Genomic DNA, 19,168 nt, shown 5'->3' on the forward strand with positions numbered 1-19,168 from the left:
CAGCCTGCTTCAGACTTAAGAGCAGCCTTAGATCAGTCACCTAATCTCCCTGAGCTTCGGTTTCCCTGTCTGTACAATGGTTGTGAGAATAGCCACTTCACAGGGGTTTGCTGAAGACTGGAGATTATGTATGTAAAGCACCCGTTTCCTCAAAATCATCAATTTAGGGGCGCCTGGGTGGCTCAGTCGGTTAAGCATCCAACCTCGGCTCAGGTCATGATCTCTCCCTGTTTGTGAGTTCGAGCTCCGCGTTGTGCTCTGTGCTGACAGCTCAGAGCCTGGAGCCTGCTTCGGATTCTGTGTCTCCTTCTCTCTCTGCCCCTCCCATCCTCATGCTCTGTCTCTCTTTGTCTCTCAATAATAAATAAATGTTAAGATATTTCTAAAAAAAAACATTAATCTACGTTAGACCTTAATCTAAATCAGTTTCTTCTCTCAGGGTATCCTATTTCCCTTTCTATGTGAAACTGAATCAATTGCTTGCTTATTTATTGAATGTCTGTTTCATGTTTGTTTATTGAATGTCTATTTCATGATTGTAAGTTCCGTGAGGACAGGGACGATATCTGTTCTTCTCAACACCATCTCTTTAGCGCCTTGAACAGTAGGCACTCAATAAATCTTTGTTAAATGAATGAATACACAAATGTATGCATGAATAAATGAATTCATGTAAATGAATGACTATGTCTATTTCTGTGCTGTGACTCTAAGAATCTCAGGGAAAAATTGTCTTCTCTTTAACGAGAGGGGGCGGGTTGCTAATGCAGGAAAAGCCTTCAGAGAATGCCATTAGAGAGTCACAAGGTCTCCACGCGTCATCAGAGAGAGCACCAGGTCTCCTGTGTACCTTCTGGTGCTCTATGTAACTCTCTGAGCAGGAAGGAAATTACACAAACTTCCAGTTCAGCTGGTTCCAGGGTTTCACAACCCATTTCTTTCTGTCTCACTTACTTTCTTTCTGTCTTTCTGTTGTGCTGCCTCTCCAGTGTGACTTCTGATGTGCCTAGTGGACGATGACTCTGCATGATCCCCACGCTGCCCAGCAGTAACTGTGAAGGGAAGTCTAGACTTGCCAACACTCAGTCTTCTGATCCAGTGCAACACCATAATTCCTTATGCAGAGTTGGGGAGGAGTTCAGGGGATAAACAGACACACTAATGATGACTAGGCATTTGATACAATCTATACATTTCATGATGGAGGAATGAAGACTGGGAACTCAGGGATACGGAGGAGTATATGTGGCTTTAGCTGACATGAAACAATGTGCGCACAGTTGGATAATAGTGACAGCTTTCAAAATATGATGAAGTGTATCATCTCATCTCAGTCTCCCTGCATCCATGGAAAATGGGGATGTATGAATAACATTTACATTGTTCTTCGTTCCTAATACATAGGGAAACTGAGGCAACCAGGGGTGGTCCAGGATATAGGCCTGGTTTCAGTGGCAGACATAAACTCACTGCCCAGTCTCATTCAGTATCAGCTTAGGGGTCTTTCTTCTGGACCACTCTGCCATGCACTGGCCTTTTACATCAGTCAACAGTGTGGGTGTGCCTGCAATGTCACAATGTCACAATCCCCCACCTCTGTAATGTATTTCCAATGCACTTTTGTAATGGAACATCACGATCAAAAAAAAAACCAAAAAACAAAAAACAAAAAACAAAACCAACAACCCTTTGCCCACTTTATTTTTATTTTTTATTTTTTTAATATGAAATTTGTCAAATCAGTTTCCATACAATGCCCAGTGCTCATCCCAACAGGTGCCTTCCTCAATGCCCATCACCCACACTCACCTCCCCCCCCCCCCCCCCCCCCCCCCCCCCATCAACCCTCAGTTTGTTCTCAGTTTTTAAGTCTCTTCTGGTTTGGCTCCCTCTCTCTATAACCGTTTTTTTTTTTTTTTTTTTCCTTCCCCTCCCCCATGGTCTTCTGTTAAGTTTCTCAGGATCCACATAAGAGTGAAAACATATGGTATCTGTCTTTCTCTGTATGACTTATTTCACTTAGCATAACACTCTCCAGTTCCATCCACGTTGCTACAAAAGGCCAGACTTCATTCTTTCTCATTGCCAAGTAGTATTCCATTGTGTATATAAACCACAACTTCTTTATCCATTTATCAGTTGATGGGCATTTAGGCTCTTTCCATAATTTGGCTATTGTTGAAAGTGCTTCTATAAACATTGGGGTACAAGTGCCCCTATGCATCAGCACTCCTGTATCCCTTGGATCAATTCCTAGCAGTGCTATTGCTGGGTCATAGGGTAGATCTATTTTAATTTTTTGAGGAACCTCCACACTGTTTTCCAGAGTAGCTGCACCAGTTTGCATTCCCACCAACAGTGCAAGAGGGTTCCCATTTCTCTACATCCTCTCCAGCATCTATAGTCTCCCGATTTGTTCATTTCAGCCACTCTGACTGGCGTGAGGTAGTATCTCAGTGTGGTTTTGATTTGTGTTTCCCTGATGAGGAGCGACGTTGAGCATCTTTTCATGTGCCTGTTGCTCTTTGCCCACTTTAGCAAATAAAGTTTTTTGAAACATAGTCACATCCACACGTTTACTATTATCTATGGCTGTTTTTGCACTACAAAGGTAGAGTTGAGTAGTTAAAACAGAAATTGGATGATTCACAAAGTCTAAAATATTTAATATTTGGTCCCTTAAAGGCAAAGTTTGCCACCCCCTAGAACATATGAGTAGAATGGAAGTAAATAGAAAAAAAAAATAAAAATATTCATTTGTTTATAATAGGCAGTGGGTCCTAATTGAAATTGAGAACAAAAATTGGTCTAGAATCACATCTCCACCACTTGGCTGGATGACCTTGAACATTTTATTTATACTCTCTGGGCATCTATCACCTTACAGAATTGCTGTAGGTGATTTGTGTGACATAGGCTGTACATATCAGTTATGATTAGGTTTGGCCCCATGTGACAGAAAACACAGAATGAAAGTATCTTGCACAAGACAGCAGTTTATTTCTTTCATGTGGAAGTGGGCAGTGGCTGTTGGTCTGGTGGGGTATGGTGTCAGCCTTTTCACCTTGCTGCTCTGCCGTCTGTAGCAATTATTCTGAGGTTCTCTTATGGTACAAATGGCTTCTGGAGCTCTAGCCACAGTGCTATGATTGCTATTACTACTGATAGTATGATAGTAAGAGGAAACAAGCCAAAAATCAAATACAAAAAGCCTAGAAACAGAGACATACCTAAAGACCAGACAGCAAATCCACATTAATTGAAGTCTGGCCCAAATGACATGTACTGCCATAGTTCATGAGACAACAAGTGTATTTCATGTATTCTGTTCCCGGGGTATAGGGAGGAAGATCTAGAAGCCACGTGTTACATGTATTCAGCATCTAACACTTCACAAAGTATTTCCATAACTATTACTTTTTGTTTGCTCTTCACAACCCTCTAGAAAGGTCAAGATACATAGGTCTTAATATTCTTATTTCTATTGTACACTATAATTCAGCCAGGTGCTAAGTATCAGATCCCAGTACCTCCTATCTTTCCAAAGAGTCCATGGTTAGATCTTTGGATATTTGTTGGAAATGAAAGGGGAAAAATTATGGTGTAGAAGAAAGAAAATGACCACCCCCACCCCTCCCAAAGAGGCTCCCTAGTAGATGTAGCTAATCATACGGCTTCAGCCTCAGCCAGTATGTACCCCTGCAAGACAAAGCAAAGAGCATCTATTTTGGGGATGGTCAGGAGGACAGCAGACAGGGACTGTAAGGCACATGGCACATAGGCCAGTTCAATGGCATCACTGTTATTACCTAGGCTTACCTCTTATATCTGCTGTGGTCTTGGAAACTCACTTCCTTTTACTGGACCTCAGTTTACTTTTCTAGGGAAGCAAAGGGTTTGGAATCAGCGGCTTGCTGAACCATCTTCCAAATCTTCAGTCCCATCAGCCTGGGAACCTACTTTTTGAAGGGAAACAGCTCAGATTAGAGCCCAAATTGGAATTCTCTGTCTGGTTCTCTAGCAGCTAGCTGTGTGTTTCAGAACAAGCTAAAAAACAGATGACTCTTGCATCTGTAAACAGGGGCGAATACCGCCTAGTTTATTGGAAAGGCAAGAACTGTGAGGTTTAAATGAATTGGGTGTGTCTAGGGCCCACACATTGTAACTTCTGCACAGGCAGGGCCTATCTGCTTTGAGGATTTAAAGACTGTGACACCACTTCAGAGGGTTGGCCAGAGGATTACACGGATAAATTCCTGCAAAGTATCAGAAAGAGGACCTGGCACAAAGCAAGCATTCAGTAATTATTATTAATATATTATTATTATTAATGACATCCTCCTACAACGGTCAGTAAATTGCATTCAGTAAATGGTTGAGAAGCGGTTATAAGATGCGGATCTTCCACACCCAAGCGTCAGAGGCTGCGAAGAGTGTGCGGAGGACCTCCTTGCCTTTTTAAAAAGTCCCTAAGGCCCGTGGAGCCGGGGCGAGGCTTCGGAGGCGGGGGCGGGCACAAGCGGGCCAATCCTAGGCCCGGTTCAAAGGGCCAATCAGGGGGGGTTTTACAGGGGCCGCGTCCGGCGGGGGCGGGGCCGGGGGCGGGGCGCAGCCGCAGCCACTCTCTGGGACCGCTCTGCACGCGCGCTGTGCCGTTCCGCACGGCAACCTGCAGAGCCCCGCTAGCTAAAATCTAATTTCAGATTGGACAAGTAAGTGACCCTCCTCCCAGTCCCACGTGTGCAGCAGGGGCTTTTGCAGGCGCGCAGGCTCGTAGCGCCCACGTTCTCCAACCCGAGAGCTCACCCGGCCCAAGCCTCCCCCACCTTTTCCGCAGTCGCCGCCCCTTCCTCTTGGTCTTCCTTCTCCTGCCGCTTAAGTCTCAAGCTAGCAGGGCCTCCGCCCCCCGGGATGCTGTTGAGTTCCCTGTGCCCTCTCCTGGGTGAGGCGGCTGGCCCGTCGAGAGAAGGGTCGGCCTTTACTGCATCCCCAAGGCTGTCTATGATATGTCGGGAACCCGGGGTCCTCTGCCATCTCCGACCAGTTAACTGTGTTCACGCTCTCTATATTTTAGTCACTCCCTCCCTCCCCCGGACCCCTATTTTAGGATATTTTTTCCTGAACAGTTTTGAGTTTTTAATACAAATCTGGCTGCCTAAGACATTTTAAAGGCCAGTGCTGCTTGTAACTTCAAACGCTTTCAGCAGCTTGTGATAACGTTTAAGGTGCATTTTAGTTGTGATGGTATAATGCTGTTTGGTTACAGTCAGCCTGGTAGGAAAGGCCTAATGTTATCCTTGCTTTTTAATTCATTTCCCTTCTTTTAAGGATTGGCAAGATGTAAAATGGTGAATTTCCCTAATCATTGGCTATTTTCCACGAAAGCACTTCTTAGGTCTTAACTAATAGTGTCCCTAACTTAAAGGGTCAGTCACTACCAAAACATGGAACAGCATTAGGTTAATTTTTTAAAATAGGAGATCTGGAGGGAGGAAGTGATTACACTTTTGAATTGTAAATCAGTGAGAAAGAAGGCCGGTCTTCTCTTGGTTTGTGGCTATTATACAGATGGTAGAGTTTTGCTTTGTTTTGTTTTTGCTTTTCTTTTTTTATGGTCCACCAAATATATATCCTGATTTTTTACTTTTTATGGTTCCCAGCTGGGTCTTGCAGCCTTTCGACTGCCTCCTGGTCTTCTGGGAGTCTCCTGTTAATGAGGCCTTCTGCCTGGCTCTTGACCTGATGATCACTGGCCTGGCTGTTGGAGGGATCAGCTGAGGAGGCCGTGTGAGTGGGAGGCCCAGAGGATCGTTGATTAAGGATGATAAGGGAAAGACCAGAGAGGGTGAGAAGGGCCTTGTGATTGATTTTGAGGGGAAGTGAGCTTGGGAGCCTCCCTTGCTGGATTTGGAAATCAAAACATGCGTATTGGGAGAAGGGAATAATCCTGAGGGTGGAGATCTGTATCTTTCTGGATGAAAGTAAGAAGTTTACTGGGAGGAGACTGGGCCTTCTTCCAGGCTGTGTTAATTTTTGCTGTGGACCTTGTCTTTTCCTGGAATCTGGTTCCCTTTCCCTAACCTTTCACTTAGTTCAAATCACAGTCAATTACCAGCTGGTTTTGAAAACAGTTTAGAGGTAATGAATCTTGCCCAGCCGGAATAGGGACCACCCCCCCCCCCCCCCCCCAGCTCCCTCCAGGGGATTTGAAATAATTATTTTACCAGAATGTACTGCAGAGATCATTTAACCTCATCTGCCCATCTCTTTATACGGAGAAATACAGAATCAACCCAGGTGGTGGTATAAGGGTCATCCAAACCAGTTCTTCCATTCATTCATTTGTTCACTAATGGTGTGGCATGTATTCTGGGCCTGGTACTGTGGTAGGCTCTGGGTAGGTAAAGATGAACAAGGTTTGGTCTCTGCTTCCAACTTTCACTCAGTCTGCTTATTATATCTAGTCTAATGAGGGAGATTATATGATTCTGAGATTAGTGTTGCGGCAGGGTATGAGGAAGATGCTGGTAATTGACTGTGATTTGAACTAAGTGGAGAGAAGGGCAAATGGCTTAATGTGGGGTTTCGTGGAAGGCTTCCCAGAGGAGATCATACTCGAGCTGAGTGACAGAGCCTCAGTATGAGTGGGCTGGAGAGAGACAAAAGGGAAGGGGATTATTTGACTTGGGAACAGCGTGCGCAAAACTATATAAACCTGGCACATTGTTGACTCGTATGGCTGGATAGGAAAGGGTGAGGTGGGAAATCACCAGAAAGGAGGCTTCGGAAGGGGAAAAGGTCAGATTGGGGAGGGTCAGGTGAGTCATATTAAGGGAGTTTGAAGCCTATCTCCAGAGCAACCAGGAGCTGTTGAAGTGATACAGATTGGTGTTTTAGAAAGTTAATTCTGGCCTCAGGGTGGAGAGAGGCTTTTATAATACAGGTGAGAGATGGGTTAGGGTGATAGTTCTGGACTGGAGAGGGAGAGAGAATACAGTTGACCCTCAAACGATACAGGTTTGAACGCAGATGCACTTATACGTGGAATTTTTACAGTACTGTAAATGTATTTTCTCTCAAGATTTTCTTAACATTTCCTTTAGCTAAATTCATTGTGAGAATACAGTATATAAGAATACAGTATATAACACACAAAATATGTGTTAATTGATTGTTTATATTTTTGGTAAGATTTCTCATCAACGCTAGGCTATTAGAAAGTTAAGTTTTGGGGGAGTCAAAAGTTGTGAACAGATTTTTATGTTGCGGCAGGTCAGTGCCCCTTACCCCTGCATTGTACAAAGGTTGGCTGTGGAATGGTTAGGAATTAACAGCAATTGGATGTAGGGAATGGGAAAGGAGGGAGCAGTTACAGTGCTGTCAGGGAAAAGGCTTTCCCAACTGGGGTATTTTTCAACAGCTTTATTGAGGTATGCTTGACATATAATAAACTGTATATATTTAAAATATCTAATAGATGTTTTGACGTGTGTCTGGGTCTGTGAAACCATCATCACAAGTAAGATAAAGAACATCTCTAACATCCATAAAGATTACTTGTGCTCCTGTGTAATCCCTTCCTTCCTGGTTCTCCCAACCCACCCCCCCAGCAACCAGTGATCTGCTTTCTGTCAGTATAGATTATTTAATATTATTTTAGGATTTTATCTGTGGGGTCATACAATACGTATCTTTTTTGCATGTTGGCTTTTACTTAGCTTAATCATGTTGAGATTCATCCATGTTGAGCATGCACACTTCATTTGGTGCATTGCACGAATATACTGTACTTTATCTATTTACCTGTTGGTGGGTATTTGGATTATGGGCTGCTTTTTGGCTACCACAAATAAAGGTGCTAGGACTATTCATATCCATGCCTTTGAATGGGCCTATTCTTTGATTTCTCTTGGTTAAATACCTAGAAGGAGGATGGCTAGTTCACATGGTAGGTGTGTGTTTAACTTTTTAAAAAGCTGTATTTCAGAGCGATTGTGCCTTTTTGCATTGCCTTCAGTGGTGCATGAAACTTCCGGTTTCTCCAGCACTTGGTGTGGTCACTCGTTTTAATTTTAACAATTCTGATAACATGGAGTCCTCTATCAGGGAGTTTTAACGTACATTTCCCTAATGAATAATAATTTCAAGCTTCTTATCATGTGCTTACTTGCCCATATATGTATCATATATCTTCTTGGGTGAGGTGTTTGTGAAATCTTGTGTTCACTTGTAAAAAATGAGCCATTTATTTTCTTACTGAGTTTTGAGAGCTTTTGTTTACTCATTGCAAGTTCTTTATGTCACTTGTATGTACAAATATTTTCTCCCATTTTGTGGCTTGTTTTTTCATATGTTTTTAAGCTTATTTATGAGAGAGCGAGAGAGAGACACAAAATACAAGGGAGAGTGGCAGAGAGAGAATGGGAGAAAGAGAATCCCAAGCAGAACCCCACTGACATGGGGCTTGAACTCATGAACTGTATGTAAGATCATGACCTGAACCAAAATCAAGAGTTAGATGTTTAACTGACTGAGCCACCCAGCCACCTCTAGTCTCTTCATTTTCTTAACCGTGTCTTTTCATAAGCAGAGTTCCCAATTTTGATGAAGTCTAATTTGTGAATTTATAACTTTGATGGTGACTCTTTTATCAATTTATTATTTTATGGGTCGTGGTTTTAGTAATTTTATGTAAGAAGTCATGCCTAGCCAGGACTCTCATTTTCTCCTATTTTTTTTTTTTTTTTTTTTTTAATGTTTATTTATTCTTGAGAGACAGAGACAGGGACAGAGCATGAATGGGAGAGGGTTTTGGAGAGAGAGGGAGACACAGAATCCGAAGCACCCTCCAGACTCCAGGCTGTCAGCACAGAGCGTGATGTGGGCTCAAACTCACGAACCGTGAGATCATGAACTGAGCTGGAGTGGGCCACTCAGCCGTCTGAGCCACCCAGGTGCCCCTCTCCTGTTTTTTTAAAGAAGCTTCGTTGTTTTGGTTTTACGTTAAATCCACAATCTATTTTCAATTAATCTATAGCATCAGATATGAAACAAAGTTAATTTTTTCATGTATGTCATTAATTGTTCCACTACCATTTGCTGAAAAGCCTATCCTTTCTCCATTGACTTGCCTTTGCTCCTTTGGTTAAAATCAATTGACTGTGTATATGTGGAGGCCCATTTCTGGATGTTTTGCTTTGTTCCGTTGTTCTCTTTGGCTGTTTTAATGCCCAATACTGCATAGTTTTGATGACTATAGTTTCGTAATAATATGATAGGAAAAGATAGGATTCAGTAGGCAGAGAGGGAAAGATGATCTGAGGTCCCTGGGTGGGGAAAAACACATATTTTGGAACAATTCTGGGAGTGGCTGACTACAATAAACCCCCTCCGGCATAACGTTCCTCTGAAGAATGTAACAGACACCACCCACTCCCCCACCAGTTTCCCTCAGGAATTTGACAAAAGACCTAACTGAAAATAAGGAGTAGACCATAAAACATATGACCCACAAGGAATGATATGGCCATAGCCCTTATACAACGGAATCGAGCCAATCAGGAATGGACAACCCAGCACCTAGTGTTATCCAGCCAATAAAGGTAGGACCTGAGAAGGAACAAGGAGGAAGGGAAGGGTGGGTGTGTGACCAGAACCTTATTAAACAAGGACCCCTGTTGTATAGTCCACAGGTATTCACCTTTGAACGCCCCCTCTCTGTAAAGACAGCTTTCCTACCTCTTGCTTTCTAATCTTAGACTCCAATAAACTTTGCCTGCTGCTCATTCTATGTCCACCTGTTCATTCTTTGAAGTGGCCAGACAACGGATCCAGGTATTGAGGTAAAAAATCTTGCAACAGTAAGTATTGAAGCCAGGTAGTATAGGTGGATTTTGAAGTACATCTTCAAAAGTTGCTTTGGTTTTTTTAGGTGATTAGATTTCCGTATTGATTTTACAGCCATTTTGTCAGTTTCACAAAAAAGACCTATTTAGATTTAAGTTAGAACGACATTAAATCTCTACATTAATTTGGGAGCAAATTGACATCTTAACAATTGAGTGTTCTAACCCATGGTTCCTATATCTGTTTATTTAGGTCTTCCTTAATTTTTCTCAGTGTTTTGTACCTTTCAGTAGGTAGGTCTTGCACATCTTTGTCAGGTTATCTGTAGGTATCCTATTTTTTTGATGCTATTGAAATGAAATTATCTTTTAAATTTTATCTTCCAGTTTGTTGCTGCTTGTGTATTGGTCACGTATCCTGCAATCTTGCTAAACTCCTTTTCAGTTCTAATAGCCTTTTTTGTGGATGCCATCAGATACTCTATGTAGGTGATCATGTTATCTGTGAATAAAGACAGTTTTACTTTCTTCCTTTCAATGTGGGTGCCTTTTATTTCTTTTTCTTGCTATAGTGCACTGGCTAGAATCTCTACTCCGTGTTGCATGGAAGTGACATCTTCTTTCTGATCTTTCTTAGGGAGAAACATTCATTTTTTCATCATTAACTATGATGTATGATATTAGTTGAATAGTTTTTATAGTAGGTTTTTATCAGGTTTAGGAAGTTTCAGTCTGTTCCTATTTTGCTGAGACATGTTGCAATTTTTGTTTTTGTTTTTGTCTTTAACTGAAGAATGAATTTTTTTTTTGGTCAGGTGTTCTTTTCTGTAACTATTAAGACTTTTTTTTTTTTTTTTTTAAAGAATCTTAATATGATGAATTACATTCACCGATTTTTTTTTTTTTTTTGAATGTTAGACCTTGTATTCCTGAGATAAATCCCACTTGGTCAGGACCTATTATCCTTTTTATAGTTAGTTGGATTCTATTTGCTAAAATTTTAAGAATTTCTCCATTTATGTTAATGATAAATATTGATACAGTTTTCTTTCCTTGTGTTGTCTTTTAAGTTTTGTTATCAAGATAATTCTGGTCTCAAAAATGAGTTGGAAAGTATTTCCTCCAATTCAGTTTTTTGAAAGAGCTTGTATAGAATATTATTTCTTCCTTAAATGTTTGGTAGAATTCACCAATGAAGATGTCTAGAGTTCTTTTTGTTTTTGGTTTTCTGTCAAGAAGAGGAAGAACTCAACTGATTTAATAATACAGGACTATTCAGATCATCTGCTTCTTTTTCAGTGAGGTTTGGTAGTTCCTATATTTTAAGGAATTTGTACATATCTTCTTAGTTGCTCATAATATTCCCTCATTATTTTGATATCTGTAGAATCTGTTGTGATTTCATCTCCCTCATTCCTGATACATAAAATCCTAATACTGGCATCTTTTCTCTTTATTTTCCTGGTTATTCTGTTTAGAAATGTATTAATTTGATTGGTCTTTTCAAAAAAACAGCTTTTGGTTTTATTTATTTTCTGTAGTCTTTTTTTTAAACTTCTTGATTTTTCCTCTGACATTTATTATTTGTTCTGCTAGCTTTGGGTTCCTTTTATTCTTCTCTAATTTCTTAAGATGGAAATTGAGTTATTTATTTGAGGCAACTTTTCTATTACATGCTTACGACACTATAGATTTATTGCATCAAGTGCATCCTACCACTTCTGCTATATTTTTATTTTCATTCAGTTAAAATACTTTATATTTTTTAAATGTATTCTTTGATCCGTGTGTTAGAAGTGTTATTCAGTTTCCAAATATTTGAGGACTTTCCACTTATCTTTTAATTATTGATTTATAATTTAATTCCATTGTGGTCATAGAAGGTACTTTGTAGGAGTTGAATTCTTTTAACTTCTTGAGAGTATTTTTTGGCCCAGAATATGGTCTGTCTTGGTAAATGTTTGATGTGAACTTAAAGTATGTGTGTTCTGCCCTTTTTTGGATAGAGTGCTTTTTACTTATCAATATATCAGCTTTGCTGACTACTGTATATTACATCCTTGCTGATTTTGTGTCAACTTACTCCATCATTGAGAGAATTACCGAGAGAATGGTGTTAGAATCTCTGAGGATAATTATGGATATATGCATTTCTCTTTGCATCTCTATCACATTTTGCTTTATGTATTCGGATGCACTGTTATTAGATGTGTTAATACCTAGGATTGTTAGGTTATCTTGGTGAATCATCCCCGTTATTATTTCTTAGTTTCTGGGAATATTCTTGACTCTGAAATATACTTAGTTATTAGACCTGTAGTGTTTTTGCTTTAAAATCTACTTAGTGTGATAATGATTTAGCTTTCTTTTGAATGCTCTGTTGTTGCATATCTTTTTCTTCTTTTTACTTTTAACCTGTGTGTTTCTTATATTTAAAATGGGTTTCTTATAGGCAGCATATAGTTGGACTGGATGACGAAGTGAGGCCTGCTAATTTCTGCCTTTTAATTGGAGTATTTAGACTATATTTAATACAAGTATTCATATGGTTTCTTTTAAATTTTTAAATGTACCCATCTAGCTTTTTCTTTTCATTTCTATTTGTTCCATCTGTTCTTTGTTCTTTTTACTCTTTTTCTGCCTTCTTTTGGGTTGTTTTTTTATAATTTCATTTTTTTCTCTCCTTTATTGGCTTACTAGGCATAGCTTTTTCTTTTGGTATTATTTTAATGGTTGCTTTAGGGTTTACAGAATACATCTTTAATTTATCAGAGTCAACTTTCAAGTGGGATTATACCACTTAACATATAATATAGGAACCCTATAACAGTATGTTTATAATTCTTGCCTCCTAGCCTTTGTGCTACTGTTATTTTATATTGTACATTTTATATCTACATAGGTTTAAACCCCATGATGTATGGTTATTATTTTAGTTTCAGGGAGTCAGTTATCTTTTTAAGACATTCAAGTAATTTTTTTAAAGTTTATTTATTTATTTTGAGAGAGAGAGAATGAGTGAGTGAGGGGGCAGAGAAAGAGGGAGTGAGAGAATCCCAAGCAGTCTGTGCTGACAGCTGGGAGCCTGACATGGGGCTTGAACTCACCAGCCGTGATATCATGACCTGAGCCCAAATCAAGAGTTAGATGCTTAACTGACTGAGCCACTCAGGTGCCCCAGACATTCGACTAATTTTTAAAAAGCCTTTATATGTACCCACATAGTTCCCCGTGTGCTCTACATTCTGTTTTGTTTTATAGATGCAGATTTCCATGTGCTACCATTTTTTGCCTCGCTTCTTATGGTGCAGTTCTGCTAGTAATGAATTTTTTCATCATTGTTTGAGTTAGTCTTTATTAATGCTTCCGTTTTGAATTGTTTTTCCACAGGGTACAGAATTTTAGATAGAAAGTTTTTTTTTTTCAATACTTCAAAAATCTTACTCTGCTGTCTCCTAGCTTGCATTATTATTTCTGATGAGAAATCTGTTGTCCTTTCTATTTTTATTTCTTTCTTCTGTAATGTCGTCTTCTTTAATAATCTTTATTATTTACTTATTTATTTATTTTGAGGGAGAGTGTGTGAAAGGGAGAAGGGCAGAGAGAGGGAGACAGAGGATCCAAAGCGGTCTCTGGGCTCGGAAAGTCCAATGCTGGGCTTGAACCTACGAACCATGAGATCATGACCTGACCCAAAGTTGGATGCTTAAACTGACTGAGCCAGCCAGGTGCCCCCGTATTTTTTTTTTTTTTTTTCTTTTGGGCGATTGTCACCTCCCCTCCCCCCAAGCTGCTTTTAAGATTTTCTGTATCATTGGTTTTGAACAATTTGAATCTGATGTTGTCTTGGTTCAGTTTTCTTCACATTTCTTTTATTTGGGGTTCATTGGTATTCTTGAATCTGTGAGTTTGTAGTTTTCATCAAATTTGAAATGTTTGTGACCATTGGGTCTTCAAATATTGTTCCTGACCCCTTCTCTGTGCTCTGCCTCAGGGATTCCCATTTCACATATATTGTACCACTTGTAGTTTTTCCACAGCTCACTGATACTCTGTCTATTTTTTAAGAATCTTTTCTCTCTGTTCATGGTTAGTGTCTTATTGTTGTGTCTTGAAGGTCACTCATCTTTTCTTCAGTATTGTCCAATTCTATACAGTAAGTTTTTCATCTCAGATATCCTAGTTGTCATTTTTAGCATTTCAGCCTACAGTTGCTTCATCTTCCATTTCTGAACTTTCAAGTTCAATCTCTCGCCTAGCTTTCTGACATACGAGATACAGGAATCATAGCTATTTTAATATCTGTGTCTACTAATTCTGTCCAGTGTGTCAGTGTGAGGTCACTGCCCATTGATTTTTCTCATTTTGGATAGTATTTTCCTGTATCTTTGCATGCCTGGTAAATTTTGATTGAACACCAGGCATTGTGTATTTTACCTTGTTTTGTGTTAGATAGTTTTGTATTTTTATAAATACACTTGAACTTTGTTCTGGGGTATGAGTGAGGTATTTGCAAACCATTGGATTCTTCTGAGTCTTGCCCTAAGCTTTGTTAGGTGGGACCAGGGTTAATTCTTCTTCACTGCTGAGGTGAAACCCTTCTACTCTACTTAGTACCCTGTGAATTACGTTTTTCCACTCTGGCTGGTGTCAGTGGGCACTATTCATGGCCCCGTGTGAAGTACACCAATTCTGGGAGATTCTGGCGCAAATGGTTTCCTCACACGCATGTGGTGTTTGGTACTCTCCTGAATACTTGAGGAGCACCCTTTGTAGTTCTCTGGAATTCTCCCTCTGTGTAACTCTCTCTTTTCTTGTACTCTGCCCTAAGAAATGTAGCTTCCTGTTGTCCACAGACTCCTAGCTCTGTTTCCTCAATGCTGGCAGACTGCAGGGCTTGGCCTGGATTTCCTCTTCCTGTACCATGGTCCCACACATTAAGCTTCAGCAATTTCAGGACATTTCATTTTCCCTCCCTTTCTGGGCTCACTGTACTTTCTTGCCTTAATGTTCAGTGTCCTGAGAACCCTCATTTCCTATATATGTATATTTTTAAAGTAGTTTTTGATGGGAGGGTAAATATGGTTCCTGTTACTTCATCTCGGCTAGCGGTGGAGGTCTTCAACTGGAATTTCTGAAGAAAATTTAAAGAAGGGACTATTTGAGGGTATGAGGAAGAGGTTTTGAAGTATCCAGGCACCAGTAATAACGGGACCACTTTTACTCCTTGATGTCTGAAAGGGCACAGTGCAGGAAGTAGATCAAAAGGAAATAGAAGACACCCTCCAATTAGGATAATTTTTTAGTAAAGGAACTATTTAGAGAGATGAGGGCAGCCTGAATCCATGGGGCTGAGAAAGTAGGATTGTTCTGTCCTATGTAAAGGGGTTAGGAGAGGAGTGTTACCAGAACCCAAAAGGAGAAACTGTGCAGAAATCTGCCTTGAGAGGCCTTGTTACCTTTGTTCAAGAGATGCAGGTTGTTCAGTCCAAGGGAGCCTGGACCTTACTCTCCTTCCTTCTTGACGCCTTTTGCTACTGCTCTCCATTGTCCAAACCCAAGTAGAAGACAGAGGGTTGGGCGCCTGGAGATCCAGACTGTAGCCCTGGGACAGAGGGTAGGCAGAAAAGGATTGAGTGTATGGTAGGGGGGGCAGGCAGGCTGAGAATAACGTGCACAGGAGTCATAACCTATAGATGCCTTGCAAACAGTCAGCATGGTTGGTGGTGCTGTTCACTGAGAGACAAGAGAGAAGGAATAGTATGTCTGGGAGAAGTAGGTTTGATGTGTGAGGGGGAAATGATGAGATTTCCTTCCCAAACTAGGAATACTTTTTCCAGGAGACTCCTCTATAACATCCTCCCCCCACCCCCCTGCCCCACCCCGCCACCTTTGCCTTCATCATCTTAAATTATTGAGGAGGCTCTTACCAACATGGAGGAAGCAGACTTCATACAGCAGGTACCTATACAGTGATACACGGTGATGTATGTGTGGGGTGGCTTTAGGGAGAGTAGGGCGATGAGGTAGAAATCATTCAGGCTCAGTGTATTACCAGTCCCTTGGCCATCTGGAGTCGGGCCTCCGTTATAGCAAAGTCTGTTGCAGACCAGGCTGACAGCCGAGGAGCTTGTGTTCTGCTAAACCAGCCACAGGATGGAGAGATTAAGAAGACTCAGTTACTGGTGGGTTGTGGGGGACGAAGAATGAGAGGAAGACTGTGTAAAGTCAAGAGTGATTTCAACAGACAAGTCTCAGTGTATGTTGTTCACGGAATTCTGGGATGGTAGAACTACTGGCCAACTTTGAGGTTAGAATGAGGCTTCTGTTAGGACGTTTAAAAGTATTCGGTGATCTGGTGGAAGGGGCATAGGACTGAAGTCCTTCTCTGATTTTTACTGGTTCTGTGACGGTGGCCAAGTGACCTTACTGCACGGAACCTTAGTTCCCCCATTTCTAAGTATGGATCCCTCCAGGGTTGGGAAAATTAGCAGGGTCACGTCATACTGTGCACAGATACTGTGCTTGGCAAAGAGTAAGCCCTCATGAGATCCAAGGTGAGGATTGGCTCAAAATATAAGTATGTTTGGGAAACATTTGGATTCATGTGAAGATACATCTTGATAAAACAGTAGGAAGAGTAGGGTAGTTGACAAAGGCTCCCTCAGAGCCCTCCTTTGGAGACAGTTTGGGAACATATTCAAGCTCCCTTTCCCTTTTCTCCGGAACAAATTATTCTGCTCTTAGTGTCATTGGATATTGGGCCGCATGGGCCCCTGATTTGTCCCAGTATATGTTGCATCCAGTGGGTCTCCAGGCAGGTTTCCATGTGCTGGTAGTACAGCTTACCTGCTCTCCATACAACATCACATGGAAACGTGAGTGTCTGAAGATCATTCTCATTAAACGTATCAAGTGCGCCTTATCCCTTTTATTTTAGAAAAAGCCATGGCATGGAGGAGCGCTTATAGGAACTGAAAACCTATAGTTTTGGAGGAAAGAAGACCAATAGGAAGTCACTAGAATCATCGTAAAGCATTTGAAAGGGATAGCTCCCCTGAAAGGAATTAGGTGGTTTGGATGATCCCACGGGACAAAAATGAGGTGTGGAGGATGGGAGCCACACAGAGCAAAGCTCCACTCACTATTAGGAAGATCTCTCTTGTTACTACAGTATTAGCTGTTCATTGTGAACATTCCGACAGCAGAGTGGGGAAGTTCAAAATGTCCTCCACGTTTCCACCACCTTTCTTTTCCCTAGGTGTCACTGCAGGAAGCGGGAGTTGGTGTGTGCTTCCTGAATCTCGTGTGTTAGGTCTTAGTACAGTACGTTGACCCTCAAACTGTCGCATCTGTCAAGATCACCTGGAGGGCTTTTACAGGGCTGGCTGTGGAGTTGCACTCCCAGGGCTTCTGAAGCAGTAGATGTGGGCTGGAGGCTGAGAATTTGCATTTCGAGTGTTCCCTGGTGATGCTGATGCTGTTCTGGAGACCACGGTTTTAGAACCACTGATGCTTTTAAAAAAAAAAAAAAAATTTTTTTAACATTTATTCATTTTTTGAGAGACAGAGACAGATCGTGAGTGGGGGAGGGGCAGAGCGAGAGGGAGACACAGAATCCGAAGCAGGCTCCAGGCTCTGAGCTGTCAGCACGGAGCCTGACGTGGGGCTCGAACTCACAAACTGTGAGATCATGCCCTGTGCCGAAGTTGGACGCTTAACCCACTGAGCCACCCAGGCGCCCCAGTGATGCTCTGTCTTTAAGAAAAACAAAAAACAAAAAACAACAACAACAAAAAACTAGTACAAATGTAGTCTCTAAGAACTTGCTCTTTTATTTAATAACATACCATTAGCATTTTTCTTTAGCCCCTTTCTCATTGGTATTACTAGCTCCTTATGTATAAGTTTCAGTAACTCCCCTATTAGTAAACATTTAATTTGTTTCCAGGGTTTTTGTGAGTGTGCTTTTGCCTTAACGAAAACACGTTGTAGTGTATATTTTTAATGTATATCTTTTAGGTGAGCCAATCCATCAATTCTTAGAAGTTAAACTGTAGGGGAGGGGTGCCTGGGTGGCTCAGTCGGTTAAGCGTCCGACTTCGGCTCAGGTCATGATCTCACGGTTCATGGGTTCAAAACCCCGTGCATGGGGCTCTGTGCTGACAGCTCAGAGCCTGGAGCCTGCTTCTGATTCTTTGTTTCCCTCTCTCTCTGCCCCTCCCCTGCTCGTGCTCTGTCTTTCTTGCTCTCTCAAAAATGAATAAACATTCAAAAACATTACCAAAAAAACCCTGTAGGGTAGAAGGGGAGATTTCAAAAATGGATAGATAGTGCCAGATGGTTCTAGAGAAGGCTGAACCCCTTACTCTCCCACTAAAAGTGTATGAAACTACCTATTTCCCCACACTCCTGCAGAAACAGGGTAATATCAAAGTTTTCTATTTTTGCCAACTTGTTACATGAGAATTTATGTTGTTTTGTTTTGCATTTCCTCCATTATTTGTGAGGCTGTGTTCATGTGTGTTCATTGTATTTCTTTTTCTGTGAACTCCAAGTTTGTATTCTTTGCATCATAGGAGGAGGGAACAGAATGAACACCGGTGCCAAACATTCATTTAAGGGATGGCTAGTAGCTCTTAGGGTTGTTGTATAGGGGGTTGAGATTGGGGAGAGGGGTAGGGAGGTAGGGAGGTGAGGTTAGAGAGGCAGGTGGGCACTAGAGCTTTGAGGTCCTTGGGGGCCAAATAAAGAGCTTGGGCTTTTTTGGGGCAGAAGCAGCATTGGTTCAGTCAGTAGTTTGAGTTTGTCCCATAGCTGTTGGTAATTTTGACAGGGCATGTTTGCGAAATGGCACCATCCAGCTCCCCAAGTGTAAAATCTGACCTTCAAATAACTCGTTCTTTATGCCTTTCACCTTGGACCTAAAATCCACTTGGTCATGCTTCATAAATAGGTAAACACAAGAAGAGGCCAAAGACCTCGGCTTCTGGCTGAGCATGGTCTCTGGAGGAAGGAGTTTTGGAAGATTGTGTTGGGGGAAGGGATTTTGTTTCTCTAGCTAATACTGCCCTGAGCCTTTCCTGAATTTGCTGACATCTGACAGCAGTCACTGAGGTTGGGGGTTCTTCTGTTGTTCTAATTTGAGTGACTTTTCTTGGAAACGCCTTGGATTTCAGCCAATATGCTAATGATAAGAGCCTTGCTTTGAAGGTCTGGTTAGTTCTGTAGAAAATCAGTTCATAGTTAATTATGTCAGCAAATCAACAGCCTCTTGGAGAAGAAAGTGACAGAGGGAGAGAAACTACATATATACTTAAATT

At 41.2% G+C, this 19,168-nt stretch overlaps 1 protein-coding gene across 1 annotated transcript in view; it reads left to right on the forward strand.

The window, feature by feature from the left end:
- Nucleotides 1-4,627: 4,627 nt before the first annotated feature.
- The window catches only part of FGGY (FGGY carbohydrate kinase domain containing), a 417,339-nt gene continuing 402,798 nt past the window's right edge, over nucleotides 4,628-19,168 (forward strand). The window contains 1 exon segment of the mRNA XM_042951880.1: nucleotides 4,628-4,712. The gene's annotated coding sequence lies outside the window, so the exon portion shown is untranslated.

This window comes from Panthera leo, chromosome C1, assembly GCF_018350215.1.
Source record: "Panthera leo isolate Ple1 chromosome C1, P.leo_Ple1_pat1.1, whole genome shotgun sequence".
NCBI lineage: Eukaryota > Metazoa > Chordata > Mammalia > Carnivora > Felidae > Panthera > Panthera leo.